Source organism: Herpailurus yagouaroundi, unplaced genomic scaffold (genome assembly GCF_014898765.1).
Source record: "Herpailurus yagouaroundi ecotype Mexico unplaced genomic scaffold, PumYag 141, whole genome shotgun sequence".
Taxonomy (NCBI): domain Eukaryota; kingdom Metazoa; phylum Chordata; class Mammalia; order Carnivora; family Felidae; genus Herpailurus; species Herpailurus yagouaroundi.
The window spans coordinates 31,219,176-31,232,669 of record NW_024412396.1 but is presented as its reverse complement, the minus strand read 5'-3'; the positions used below and the strand labels follow the sequence as shown (position 1 = coordinate 31,232,669).

The window sequence follows — 13,494 nt, the reverse complement described above, 5'->3', positions numbered from 1 at the left end:
CCAACCCTGTTCTGCTGAGAAGCTGAACTTCTGGACCCTGAAAGATCATGTTGGGTGTTATCGCCATCCATGGACACCACTCAGAGGCTGCTCCTCAGGAAACTGGCACTGAGGGGTGCATGTCTATATATATATATATTTTTTTTTAATGTTTATTTATTTTTGAGAGAGAGAGCAAGCGAGCATGAGCAGGGGAGGGAGAAAGAGAGGGAGACACAGAATCCAAAGCAGGCTCCAGGCTCTGAGCTGTCAGCACAGAGCCCAATGCGGGACTAGAACCCACGAACCATGAGATCATGATCTGAGCTGAAGTTGGACGCTTAATCGACGGAGCCACCCAGGCTCCCCATGCATGTCTATATTTTGACTTGGGTACAGCAAAAATTGTTGTTGTTGTTGTGTGTGTGTGTGTGTGTGTGTGTGTGTGTGTGTGTGTATGTATGTTTTAATCTAAAATGAATAGTAGCTTTTGACACAGAGCCCCAAGCCTCATGTCCCTGCTCCCTGTTTGACTTAATAGCACAGAAATAAGACCAGTGACACATCAAATGTTTATCAGATCTTTGAAAACAAAAGAACCTTCACATAGTCCCCATTTCCTCCAGAAGAATCTCACCACGATGATGCCACAACCACAGAACAAGAGTGGCTCTCAGATGGCCTGTGATGCAGGCTCCAGGCAACTGAAACTGTTGATCCTCTGACGTATTTTCTTGAACTCAGAAAGGATAGCGAATCCACATTTGTAATTGTGACATGCTCTGGAGTGTTTTATCATCACCAACATCTTGACCTGTAACTGTTGCCAATTTTCTTTTCTTTCTACATGGCAGAGGTCAAGGAACTCAGGATAGTGCCCTTCCCATTAATATACTTTAATATCCTTCTAAATGATCAAATCACTCCTTATTTAGCATTATTACTACTCTAGGCCAAATCACCCTGTCTTTTCTTTTAGGAGATCTTTCTTCTCTCTCTTTCTTCACTAACATCTTCATATCTTTTTCATTATCTCTCTCTCTCTCTCTCTCTCTCTCTCTATATATATATATATATATATATATATAAATTTTTAATAGGTGACACATGGCACTAACATGGTACTCACTTTAAAAGATAGAGTGAGAAGTGGTTCCCTGCAAGCCTGGTCTGCCAGACTTTCCAGGTCCACATTCCAGTTAGCAGTAATTGTAGGTGTTCACATTCTTTCAACAATCATGGGGACCAAAATCATATCTGATTCTCACAGAGCGTGTAACTAGTGCCGAGTATATCAGGGGACCCCTCCCCCACCGGGAGGTTCGGCAGGTGCCCCTTCTCCTACATCAGTCCAGTACATCTGCTGGCATTGCGCCCTCCTTCTCCTGCTCATTGCAAGGTAGCAGCACTGTATACTCATCAGCTTCCGCCTTAGAAGCACAGGCTGAGAGCACTAAGAAGGCTCCTTAGGGGTCATCCAACCTCATGCCTCCATAGAGAAGTGGGAGTCCCCATGAGTGCAAGGTCACACACTGAGTTAGAAGTGGAGCGACTTTTCTAATCCACTGCTCTTTTCACCAAGGCACATTCTTTTTCTTCCAAACATTTTGAACTCTGGGGACTGGCCACACTTCCCTGGCCTGTGTCTATGTGCACAGCCTCATTATATCTCTGTTCAATCCAATTCTGTTAATTAAGGATCATTTTTATAAATTTGAATAATATCCTTACACTTATCACTAATTAAAAAAAATCATTCTTGTTAGCAATAAATCCGAAAGAGCAACGACAAATTGTTACTGCTCTACTCTGTTTTTTTTGTTTGTTTTGTTTTGTTTTTTTCTGGTCCATTTTAAGTCATTTGATAAGATATATCATTTGGAACAACCCTTATGGGAATACTGATTTTGTGGAAGTCTGTCTCTTTATGGAGCTGAGTCAAAGTATCTTGATTTCAGGTTAGCATATAGGAGTAGCTTTGTCATAGGGCTGCCCCAGGGAGGCTATTTCACCGTCATTTACTGCAGAGCGTGGGCTGGTGAAAGAAGTCACTCTTACTATGTCAGCATTAACAACCAGTGCAGAAATAATAAGAATGAGGGCTAGTGATGGTTGAGCATCTCCTATTGGCAACTGCTTGACATACATTTCTCATTAAATCCTTGTAACAACTCTAAGAAGCTCTCAACTCAGCTTCACTTTAACTAACTTGCTGGACCAACCAGTACTCTCTTTTCCCTTTAGACTACTTCCTTGATGCCCATGGTGCACTAGCTCTTCAAGGACTGAAATTCAATTGTGCACTTCTGCACCCACCAGTGGACTTGCAGGTGTACCATTGAACATTGTCCACTGAACTTGTTCCCAGACCCATTTATGCTGGTTGTACTTACTGTAAGTGTAACATTTGAAAAGGTATAACAAATGATGACAGGGGCTCCTGGGTGGCTCAGTTAAGTGTCTGGTCTCACTCAGGTCATGATCTCACAGTTTATGAGTTTGAGCCCCACATTGGGCTCTCTACTCTGAGCATGGAGCCTGCTTTGGATCCTCTGCCCCCTTCCCTCTCTGCCCCTCCTTGTTCTCTCTTTCTCTCAAAATAAATAAATAAATAAACTTTAAAAAATCTTTTAAAAATTAAAAAAAAACGAATGATGACATATGAATTATAAAAAAGTTAATCGCACAAAAACTTTGTTACATGCTTTAGAAATAAACAGTCGTTATTTTGCTTAAAAATCTAGTGTTGAGGGACTGCTGGGTGACTCAGTCAATTAAGCGTCTGCCTCTTAATTTTGGCTCAGGTCATGATCTCACGGTTCATGAGTTCCAGCCCCGTGTTGGGCTCTGTGCTGATAGCGCAGAGCCTGCTTGGGATTGTCTCTCTCTCTTTCTCTTTCTGCCCCTCCCCTATTGTGTCTGTCTGTCTGCCTCTCTGTCCGAATCAATCAATAAATAAACATTAAAAAAAACCTAGTGTTGAATTCAGAAAAACTATAAGCTAAATGATAAAAAGAAAAAAAACTAGAAAGATTCTGTGCTCTGATTTTTTTTGAAAATGGTTACAAACTCTTGCTCCATTTTGAAGAAATCACAGACAATAGTGCATCAAGGGTGTGAATTATGCAGGGAAGACATACAGCAGCCAGAGTCAGGACCCGTATCCTCAAAGAAAGGTCCACCATGCTATACAAAAACAGCATATGAATGTACATCTTCACACTTTAATATTTACGGTCTTATTCCTTTTTTATGATTTCTTGCTTTAAACAGTCATGACAATCAACATATCCTGATCAAGTCAGTTAAGAGGTCCCCCACTGAAACTTATTCCCATTTCATAGATGAAGAAAGGAGCTTTAGAGGTCAAGTAATTTGTCCATCACCATGCATTTAATCATGGGTGAGCTGCAATTGAAAACCAAAGCATCTGTTCTTGATCTTGATGGAAAACTGCCTCATCATTTATTCTCCCATACTGAATATCTAACATGCCCTTGGCCTTATCATTTCCTGTGTGAGGCAGAAGACTGAAGTATAAAATAATCTGCTATGCATCTTTTAGCTCCATATGGATTTGCTGGGCTTTCCTGAAAGGGTGCATCTCAGCAAGGTTGGCTGTGAAACAAATCTCTAAAGCAAACCCTGTGCTCCCATTGGTTTCTCTAATTCTAGCCATGGAATTCATCTATGGAAATGGCCCAGACTTTTGGCAAAGAATAATTACTCCAGGGTACGTTAGGAGTTTCAGCCTTTCTCCAATCCACAAAAATCTTATACAGCATTTTCCAGATTTTGGAACTCCCTGTCTTCCTTGCTTCTCCATCTCCATATCCTTCTCTTAATTGACTTTCTGAGATTTCCTATACTCAGATACCATACTTTATCTAATAGAATGCTAAGAATGGGGGTGGCAGGAATGATATGTGCAGTGTTTAAGAGTTACAAAATATACCCCAAATTGACAGTAATCACTGCCACTAAGATTTACCCTCACTTGAAACCATGAAATTCAAGGGTTTAATTTGCTTGATATTAAAGATGTCAAAGTATATACATACATATACACACACAGATATATATAGGTATGGATATGTAGATATATATACGTAGATACAGATATGCTACATCATGATGTCTTTCTTTAAGGTAAGCTGAGTTTGTCCCTGGAAATCTTAAAAGTGAGAAAAGAAAAAAAAAATAACTGCAAGATTAAAAGTTTTTTTTTGTCCAATTGTGCACGCGCGCACGCGCGTGTGTGTGTGTGTGTGTGTGTGTGTGTGTGTGTGTGTGGAGTAGCCGCTATTAGACTATGACTTTGAATCTTGTGAAATAATAGAAATCATAAGACTACAGGGCTCAAAAAGTCCTAAAGAAGCCATGTTATTCATTTCTTCCTCCTTCCTTCCCTCTTCTGGGCTAGTCCAATCTAAGTCCTTTATTCCAGCCAGAATCCATCCTATTTTTCAATTACAATAGAGAATTAGAAGACAACCGCCTTCCTCTGGCACTCATCTAGTGTTTATTAACAACGCTCACTGTCATTAGGGTCTAAAAGAATCCTCCTGGATAGGGGACGGATGGCACAGCCTCATGACCCAAGGCGCATGGCTCCTGAGGTCTTTGACTTTTCCCAAGCAGTAGGATCTCTGCTGACTCAAAATAAACGAGCAGACTTCCTGCTTACTATGGTGTTTTTTCGATTGTTCTTCCCCACGCCCCCAAAACCAAACACGAAGCGTGGTGAAGAAGAGCACAGTCCTGTAAAAACTCTGGACTCTTGGAAAGGGAGGATTAGGTAGTGGCCATATCAGGTCCTCTGAGATCTCGCTGAGCCACCTTCACACTGTAGTATCAGGAAGGCCAGGGCCACGCTTAAAAAAGTTTCCCCTGAAGGGGAAGGAAGCTGAAGCTAAAAATATCTCATGCCAGCTGTTACAAATGCATCTCAAAGGAAGCAAAGCAACTAGAGTTACCTCTTTGAAGAGCAAATGAGGGGTTAAGGAAATAATGGAATTTTTCAGTTACATGCCAGGTTGGCTGGATTTGGGGGGAGAAAGAAATTTTCCACCCAGAAAGTCTGCTGGTAAAAGACAAAATAATTCCATGAAGATCTAAAAGGAACTCCCAATGACACCAGAGGCTTAGGATGGGGGAGACCTGCCGCCTGCAAAAAAGAATCAGGGTCTGCAGGCCTTGCCCTTCCGTTTCAGTTTCCAAGAGGCCACTCACAAGACCTCTCTTCTTGTCAGGGCTACCTGAAGCTGAATGGTGTCTCTCTTTCCCTTGAATATCTGGGTTCTCTTAGTTTTTTGCAGACTGACTGGAATGAATTTGAAGTGGCTGTTGGTCTTGTAAGAAAATGTGAAGGGTTGGGGCGCCTGGGTGGCTTAGTCTCTCTCTCAGTCTCTGTCTCTGTCTCTGTCTCTGTCTCTGTCTCTCTCTCTCTCTCTCTCTCTCTCTCTCTCTCTCTCTCTCTCGCCTCCGCAGGCTAAAACTCCTGAACTGTGAGATCATTCGCACCTGCCCGCCAATCAGTACTCAGAGAGTTTTAGCCTGCAGAGGCTCTCATGGGGGGGGGGAGGAAGTTAAGCATCCGACTTCGGTTCAGGTCATGATCTCATGGTTTGTGAGTTCAAGCCCTGTGTCAGGCTCTGTGCTGATAGCTCGGAGCCTAGAGCCTGCTTCAGATTCTGTTTCTCTCTCTGCCCCTCCCCTGCTTGTGCTCTCTCTCTCTCAAAAATAAATAAACATTAAAAAAAAATAAAAAGGAGAAAAAAAGAAAAGTGAAGGGCAGTGGGCAAAGGACTTCTTGAACCAAACAGGTATCTCTGAAGGAGCTGGCCCTGGCTAAAGGGGTCAGTTGATGAACTTGGAGGGGTTTTTCCAACTGGCAGGTCAGGGCTCTCCAAAGGAGCCACTTGCCCTGAGATCCACGACCCTTGCTCCTCATCTTTCCTGCTGGAGTAGTTTTGTTTCAGGTATTGGTTCCATGGCACCTAGTAACCATCTTTCCCATAAATGGACGGACCCTCCACATTCCCATAAGGCCAAATAACAAGGACCAAAGAAAGCCCAAGAAATACCCAGGCACTGGATGCCTCACTGGTTTTTGTTTTCTAACTTTTAATGTTCAAGCAACGATAGATTTACAAGAAACAGCAAAAATACTAGAGAGGTCTCATGTACCCATCTCCCAGTTCCCCCGAAGGTGACATTTTATCTAACTATAGGGCAGTATCAAAATCAGAAACTCGACATTAACATGATACAATTAATGAGACTATGGTAGACCTTACTCAGATCTCAGCAGATCTGATCATATGCTGATTTTGGGGGGGGGGGGGAGGGCGTATGAATTTGTGCACAACCCTAGGGCATTGTTCACATGAATAAATTCATATAACTGCCGCCACAATCAAGATCACAGTATGTTATTAAGAGTCTGTTAGTACTGAGACCTAGTTGGTAAAATAAGTCACACACAAAAAAAGCAAGAGCAACAACAAATGTCACTATGAGGATTATGACAGAAGGCTAAATGACCAATATTATCACCAAATACTTAGTGAATTCCCAAAGACGTCTTCTCGTTTATTTTGGAAATTCATTAACTTCGTGAACATCTGCCTAGTGAGCCCAGGAATTTATTAAGTTCCTACTGTTCAGCAAACATTTATGGCAAGGCGGGCAGACAGGCTTCAGTTCACATGCCATCTCTTATTGAATTATAGTGGCTGCCTTGAGGGGCATATTGAGGAGGATTTGGAGGCCACATCTGGCCTTAGCAAGAGACAGCCATTATCTAACAGAGACACTCTGCCATGGGAGAATGGCAGCTGAACAGATGCCAGGAAATTGCCATCTCCCAAGTTTCGGTGACTTTTTGAGCCACACAGTGTTCTTTCCAGGTGCCAGGAAAGAGGGATAAAGAAGACAACCCTTGTCCCCAAGGAATTTGTGATTGGGAAGGGGAGGCAAATTTGTCAACCAAGAATAGTGACACAGAACGCCAAGGGCTAATATTGAAATAGATGGGTCAGTGCAAAGCCAGTGCACCTGGGGTGCAATTTGGGCAGAGTCTTACATCTGTGTGCTGTGGAGAACCCTGATTCAAGGGAGGCTGGCCCATGTAGGGACAACTTCAGAGTCAAACAAGGGTCTACTAGCTAGTAACTGAGCCAATCTCCGAGGATAGGATTAAGAGGGACTGGCATGTGTCCTCAAGTCCAGAGCCAGACTCCATAGCCCGACTGCCTGGGTTCAAACCCCAATTCATCCACTTTGTTGGTCTGTGACACTGGGCAAGTTACTTAGCCTCTCTGTGCCTCAATTTTCCTCATCTGTCAAATGGCGATAACAATAATACCCACATCGGAGGTTATGAGGATTAAATGAGTTGATATTTATGTAAAAGGTGTTGAACAGTACCCAGCATGTAGTAAACAATATGCAGTTGTGTGCTATTACTGTTAATTTACTTTTTGATGACCTACAGTACCAAATTTTTTTTAATTATGGTTTTCATTATCAGAAAAATCAACTGAGACTAATAAAAGAAATGCGAAGGTTCCAAGCTGTACCATGAGACTGTAGAAGCAGGCAGTTTAAGTGTAATATAATTTTTGTTACCCAAAGTTTCAGAGTTCTTGCCTCATACCAGGCTGGCTAGCAAATGTAAAGAATGTGAAGAAAAATCAAGTATCGCAATGATCTTCCTTTCATTTGTAACTACAGCACATAGTTTCATTCCAGGTCAAACTCCGCCAGTGAAGACTAGAAACTGGCTAGAAAGGCAGTCCGGGGTAATGGAGATGGCACTGACCTCCACACAAGGGGATTCTGTGGGCTCTTAAGAAATCCAGGAGATACTTTTCCCGAATGGTCTTTTCCTAATGGTTTGCTTTTTCTATAGCAGACTTCAGACAGGAAGCAAACATAGAGATGCTAAGCCAGGTTCTATGCACCTTACCCTTGGAATTGCTTATAATGGCCAAAAGAAAGTTGACTAAGATTTGTGCACAGTCTGTGACAGCCAATACCTTGGTTCTTTCTGGTCCCATGGGCTCATGATGAAGAATCTGTACATTCTTGCTTTCAGTAACCAGACCCTGAGTAGCCTTACGAGGAGTGAGGTACTGAAAATTACATTCTTCCCTCTCTTCTGAAACACCTTGATGCTACCCTAAGTGTTTAATCAACTTCTCTGCTGTCTCTTTATTATGGAAGAGAAGGTCCAAAAGTCCTATGTGATCTCACTTAATTTAACATCTGCAACTAATAAAAAGGTACTCTTGAGTCTGCTTAAATGGATGAAAATTGGTTGATTGCTGTTATATTAGGGTGTAGTTTTTGCCTCCCACTCTTAGCCTCACCTTAATCCCTTCTAAAACTCTGCATGGCACCATCATCTGTTTTTAATGCCCTCTAAACATCATTTTTCTCCATCTCAATGTTCTAGCACCTTCTCAAAGTCAACACACATCCAAGATTGGAGCTTGTAGCTAGTTTCTTTCCCTATCCTGCCTTTTATCTCTTTGGAATCACTAACATAACTTTCTTCAGCCCCCAAATGCCTACCATCTGGGAAGTACCCCCCCAATTTACCTCTAATATACCTTCTTGATAAATCCAGGGGTTAATTCTTGGTCCTCACCTTAGTAGACACGTCAGTAGAATTTTACTCACTTGATCACTTTTTCCCCTTGAAACATGTTCTTCATTCGCCTTGTAAGACATACACACACCTGAGTTTTTCCTTACTTCAATGGTTTCTCCTGTATTTCTTCTGCTTTGTCCTCGGCTTCCCCAGTCTTCATGTTGAAGTGCCCAGGCTCAGTCCTTGGTCCTCTTCTCTACTGACATCTCTGGTTTGGTAATCTTACTCAGTTTCATAGCTCTAAATGCTACTCATGTGCTGGTAACTCCCAAATGTCTATCTTCGGATTGGTCCTCTCTCCCAAACTACATACTCATACATCCAAATGCCTACTAGACACCTCCGATTGTCGATTGGACACACAGATTCATCACAGATGACACAACTCCAAATCTTACCTTCAAACTTAATAAATAGAAATGTTCTCCATCCTTCCAGTTGCAGAAGCAAAAACTTTCGAGTCATTCTTGAATCCTTTCCCTTACACTCTTCATTTATTTTGTCAGGAAATGCCACTTACTGTACTTCCAAAATAGATCTAGATTCTGACCACTTTTCCCCCTTCTTCTTCAGCCACCCCAGGCAAAGTCAGCACCCTCCTGCCTGGATTACTGCAATAGCCTCTTAACTGGTCATTGTGTTTCTGTCCTTGCCCTTGTATAGTTTATTCTTAATACAGGAGCCAAAGGGATCCCTTTAAAATGTAAGGTCACGTCCCTCGTCTGCCAAAAACCCTCCAATGGCTTCCTGGTTTACTGAGAGCAAAAGTCAAAGTCCTTGCAATGCTGTGCAATGCCCCATAGGATCTGTCTTTCCCTGTTACCTCTGCAAGCTCCACCACTGTCTATGTCACTCTCTTTCAGCCACTGGTCTTCTTGCTTTTCCCCAGCAAGCTGGGAAAAGATCTTGGGATTTTTGCTCAAGCTTTTTCTCTGGCTGGACTGTTCTTCCCCCAGACTCTCACTTGGCTAACCCCCTTACCTCCTTCAAGTCTTTGTTCACACATCACCTTCTCGATGAGGTCTACCCTGACCACCCTATTTATTACTATAATCACCTCACCATCTAGGCCTGATCCTACTGACCCTACTCTGTTTCTTATTTCCATGCCACTTATCAATCTCTAACACATTATATAATTTCCTCATATACTGTAATAGTGTAGACGCAACTCCACAAGGGAGAGCATCTTTGGTCTGCTGACGCACCGAGTGCCTCGAGTAGATTAAGCATATAGTAGGTACTCAATAAACACTTCCTAAGTGAATGAATGAAAAAATAAATGAATCTGTAATGTATCTCCAAAGTCAATACTGAATCCTAATTCTAATAATTATACCTAGGAACGTTTCTAGCATCCATTTCTTCTGCTCCATGACTGTTCCTATCCCCATGATACCTTTGAAACTCACTGATGTTGTAGTCATCCCTTGTCATTCATCTGACGTGCACATAGCAGACCAGGCCCCCTTACAGCATTGCTCATATCACTGTCATACAGATGGTGTTATGGCTGGCCTCTTTAGAGCTCTCAGATCCCCTCCCTGTCTACTTTTATTGCTTTCTTTCACGAGCTATTTTTCCTTCGCTAACCTTTCCTTCTTCTTCACTGTCTTCCAACCCTGCCTGCTCACTATAACTTCCACCCTTTTGCTCGCCATGAATGTCCCTACCCTTGGTCCCCCCACTCCTGCCATCTCCATCATAGCTTACTTGCCCCATTTCTTGCAAAAGCTTTCTTGACCCTGCAGTTCACAAGAATCTTTCCATTTCAAACATTCACAGTGCTTACAGTACAGACCCCCCATTCAGTTGACACAATCCTGTATCGCCCTATGGCAGCTGTTATTTTTTTTAGCTGCGTTTTTATGTAATGCATGGGTTTTTATGCAAAATTTTTGCAGATTAGTCTGGCTAAAAGAAGATATTTCATTTTTAATTGTGAGACTGATTGATATACCTTCTCTCTCTTGTTATATTATAGGTTCCCTGAAAGTGAATCACTTTCCTTGAGCTTCTTTATATTTTCCACGGACTCAAACACAGTACTCGGTACCCAGAAAGTGGATAGTGTTTTCAGTGCAGTTGAACGATGCAGAATCCACACAGGTAGGAGGCCACAAATGCTAAGGCACTTTGCTGGAGCATAATGACCAAGGGAACCAAACGTTAGTGGAATAAACCAAGATTAAAACCCAAAAACTGTGTAAGGAGGTTGTCTTCTAGTTAGTTTCTTTTCATTAGCTGTCCTTGATGTGGCTGATAATTTGAAAATGCGAAGCACTAAATGATCTCAGTTCTCTTACTATGATTTATAAATTATGTTGCTTTGTGTAGATATCTTTTTCCATTTTGAAAGAAAGAAGACATGTAGCTCTTTAGTGCAATAGAAGAGATCCTGGAGCCTTCAGTCCAATCCATTTTCTACTGCGGTGAAATGGTCAAAAGCCACAGCATACTCAAGGACACCTAGTCTACTCTGCATGGCCCTGGGCTCTGGAAAGGTGCTTCATCAGATGACAACCAGAAGGTGCAAATGCAGGCACAGACTCTGGGCTCAGTGTTAGCACTTTGCTCCTCACTGTCTTTCCCACTCTCACTGATTCACTTAGCAGACCCTGTTGCCAGCTCTGACCAGCGCTGGGCATCTACATGTGTAATCTAAAGTACCTTCACCACAGTCCTTCAAAGATGGGTATCATAGGGGCGCCTGGGTGGCGCAGTCGGTTAAGCGTCTGACTTCAGCCAGGTCACGATCTCGCACTCCGTGAGTTCGAGCCCCGCGTCGGGCTCTGGGCTGATGGCTCAGAGCCTGGAGCCTGTTTCCGATTCTGTGTCTCCCTCTCTCTCTGCCCCTCCCCCGTTCATGCTCTGTCTCTCTCTGTCCCCAAAAAATAAATAAACGTTGAAAAAAAAATTTTTTTAATTAAAAAAAAAAAAAGATGGGTATCATAAATGTTCATTGTACAAGTGAGGACCTTGCTCAGAGAGGTTAAGTAACTTGGCCAAGTTGTAGTTAGCAAACTGTAGATCTGAGATTTGGACTTAGCAGGGCATTGACACCAAGGTTCCTGTCCTTTCCGTTTTGTCAAACTGCCTCCCAGGTGCTCAGGAGATATTTAATAGAGGCACGAGTGAATGCATGACCCAAAAGTTGGCAGTTTTGACAAACACAATTTAACCACCATTGACGATGCAGAAGACTGAAGCAATGACATTCATGTTTTGTTAAAGAGATACTGAAATACAAGTGTTGACATGGCCTAAGTGTTTGCATGAAACTTGCTGGAAGACAGATCTAAGATTTCTTTGCCAATGCTCTGAAACAGGGCTCCAACCCCTTTCTTCTTCCTGACATATGTAATCTAGTTATCTCGTTAAACCTTCAAGTCTTTTTCTGCTCAAGTACTACACAGGGACCCAGAGATCTGGGAGGCCATGACAGTCATTTCTGCATCACCACCGCTCTGTAGGCTGGAGGGCCACAGTAAAAAAGGAAAGCACCCATTGACTACAATCTGATAACCATCTTGAATGTACACATCTTGTCAAGACACAGCCCTGAATGTGCAAATCAGTAGAGACAGAAATATGATGACCCAAGAATAACTTGAAGACAAGTGACATAAAATTCAACCCCTTAAAATATAAAAGACCAAGTTCTGAGAGGGCAGGCAGCTTGGAGCTCACATCTCTCCCACCTATCAAAGAGTTTTGTAACAATTACTAGATTCTGTCCCTGACCCAGGAAACTTGGGCCAAAAAGCTCTGTCATCCAGCCTACATGTGTCTGCTTTAACAGTCCCAGCCATCACTCTTTGTCACACACAAGCTAGTGAAACTGTTCCCCGGATTACTAGTCTGTGAAACAGACTGTCCTCAGAACCTCTTACATAATAAATCAATGATGCAATAATCACTTAATTCCCCAAATGTACTAGTTATCAATATCTCAGTGTAAAAATAGAGAAAAAAGGAATTAAAAATCTCATTTGGAGCATTATGAATGCAGTATCTTAAGTATTTCCTCGGTTATTCCACTAAGGTCCTGTTTCAATTAACGTAGTTATAATTCGACACTCCTATGTATTTGAGAAAGCCATTTAAAAGGGCCCATTAGCAAAAAGATCCAAGTGGAGGTAGAGGCCAAGAAGCTGTCACCGCTAATTCTTAATACTCTCAGATCTTTTAATTGGGGGTTCCTGCATGTTGACAGGCACGTAAGGTCTAACAACAAAAGCTTTCCACTGAGAAAGTTATCTCACTGCAGACACTGTATTCACAAACACACGCAAGTAGCATGGATGATTTCTGTTCAATGACAGGCCCCCCTCCCATACTGTCACTTTACAGAAGCACAAATGGCACGTCTGTCACTTTGCTCAGCCTAAGTGGGGAGCCATACAGAGGATTCCCAGCCCTAGTCCCAGCTGCGAGCAGGGTACTTTGCCTTAGTGGTCAAAAGAGCAGAAAGCTGTCCTCTGCTCTCCCTTTCTGCAGAACGGTTCCTGACCCGCCTCTCCTAGGTGAGGCGGAGTGAGAAAAGGCCACAGCACAGAGCAGCATTCTCAAGTTAGCAAACCTACTTCCCTGGTCAGGAGGAAAAGTGCCCCCAACAACTGGGGCTAAAACCCAGAAAGTGCAAGGGAGGGAACATTCCAGGGTGAAATGAAAAAAAGGAAAAAAAAAAAAAAAAAAGGAAGAAAGAAAGAAAACAAAAAAAAAAAAAAAAAAAAGAAAATGCACAAACCCCATGTGGGCATCTGGTTAACCATGGGTTAGAATCAGGTTTAGAGAATCACTCATAACTCAGTGTTTTGGCAAATCCAAAAACTCCAGGGCGAAAGGCATGCGGG

At 42.5% G+C, this 13,494-nt stretch overlaps 1 protein-coding gene across 6 annotated transcripts in view; it reads right to left on the bottom strand.

Moving 5' to 3' along the window:
* Positions 1 to 13,494, bottom strand: part of SAMD4A (sterile alpha motif domain containing 4A) — a 218,021-nt gene that overhangs the window by 75,491 nt on the left and 129,036 nt on the right. The gene's annotated exons all lie outside the window — the stretch shown is intronic.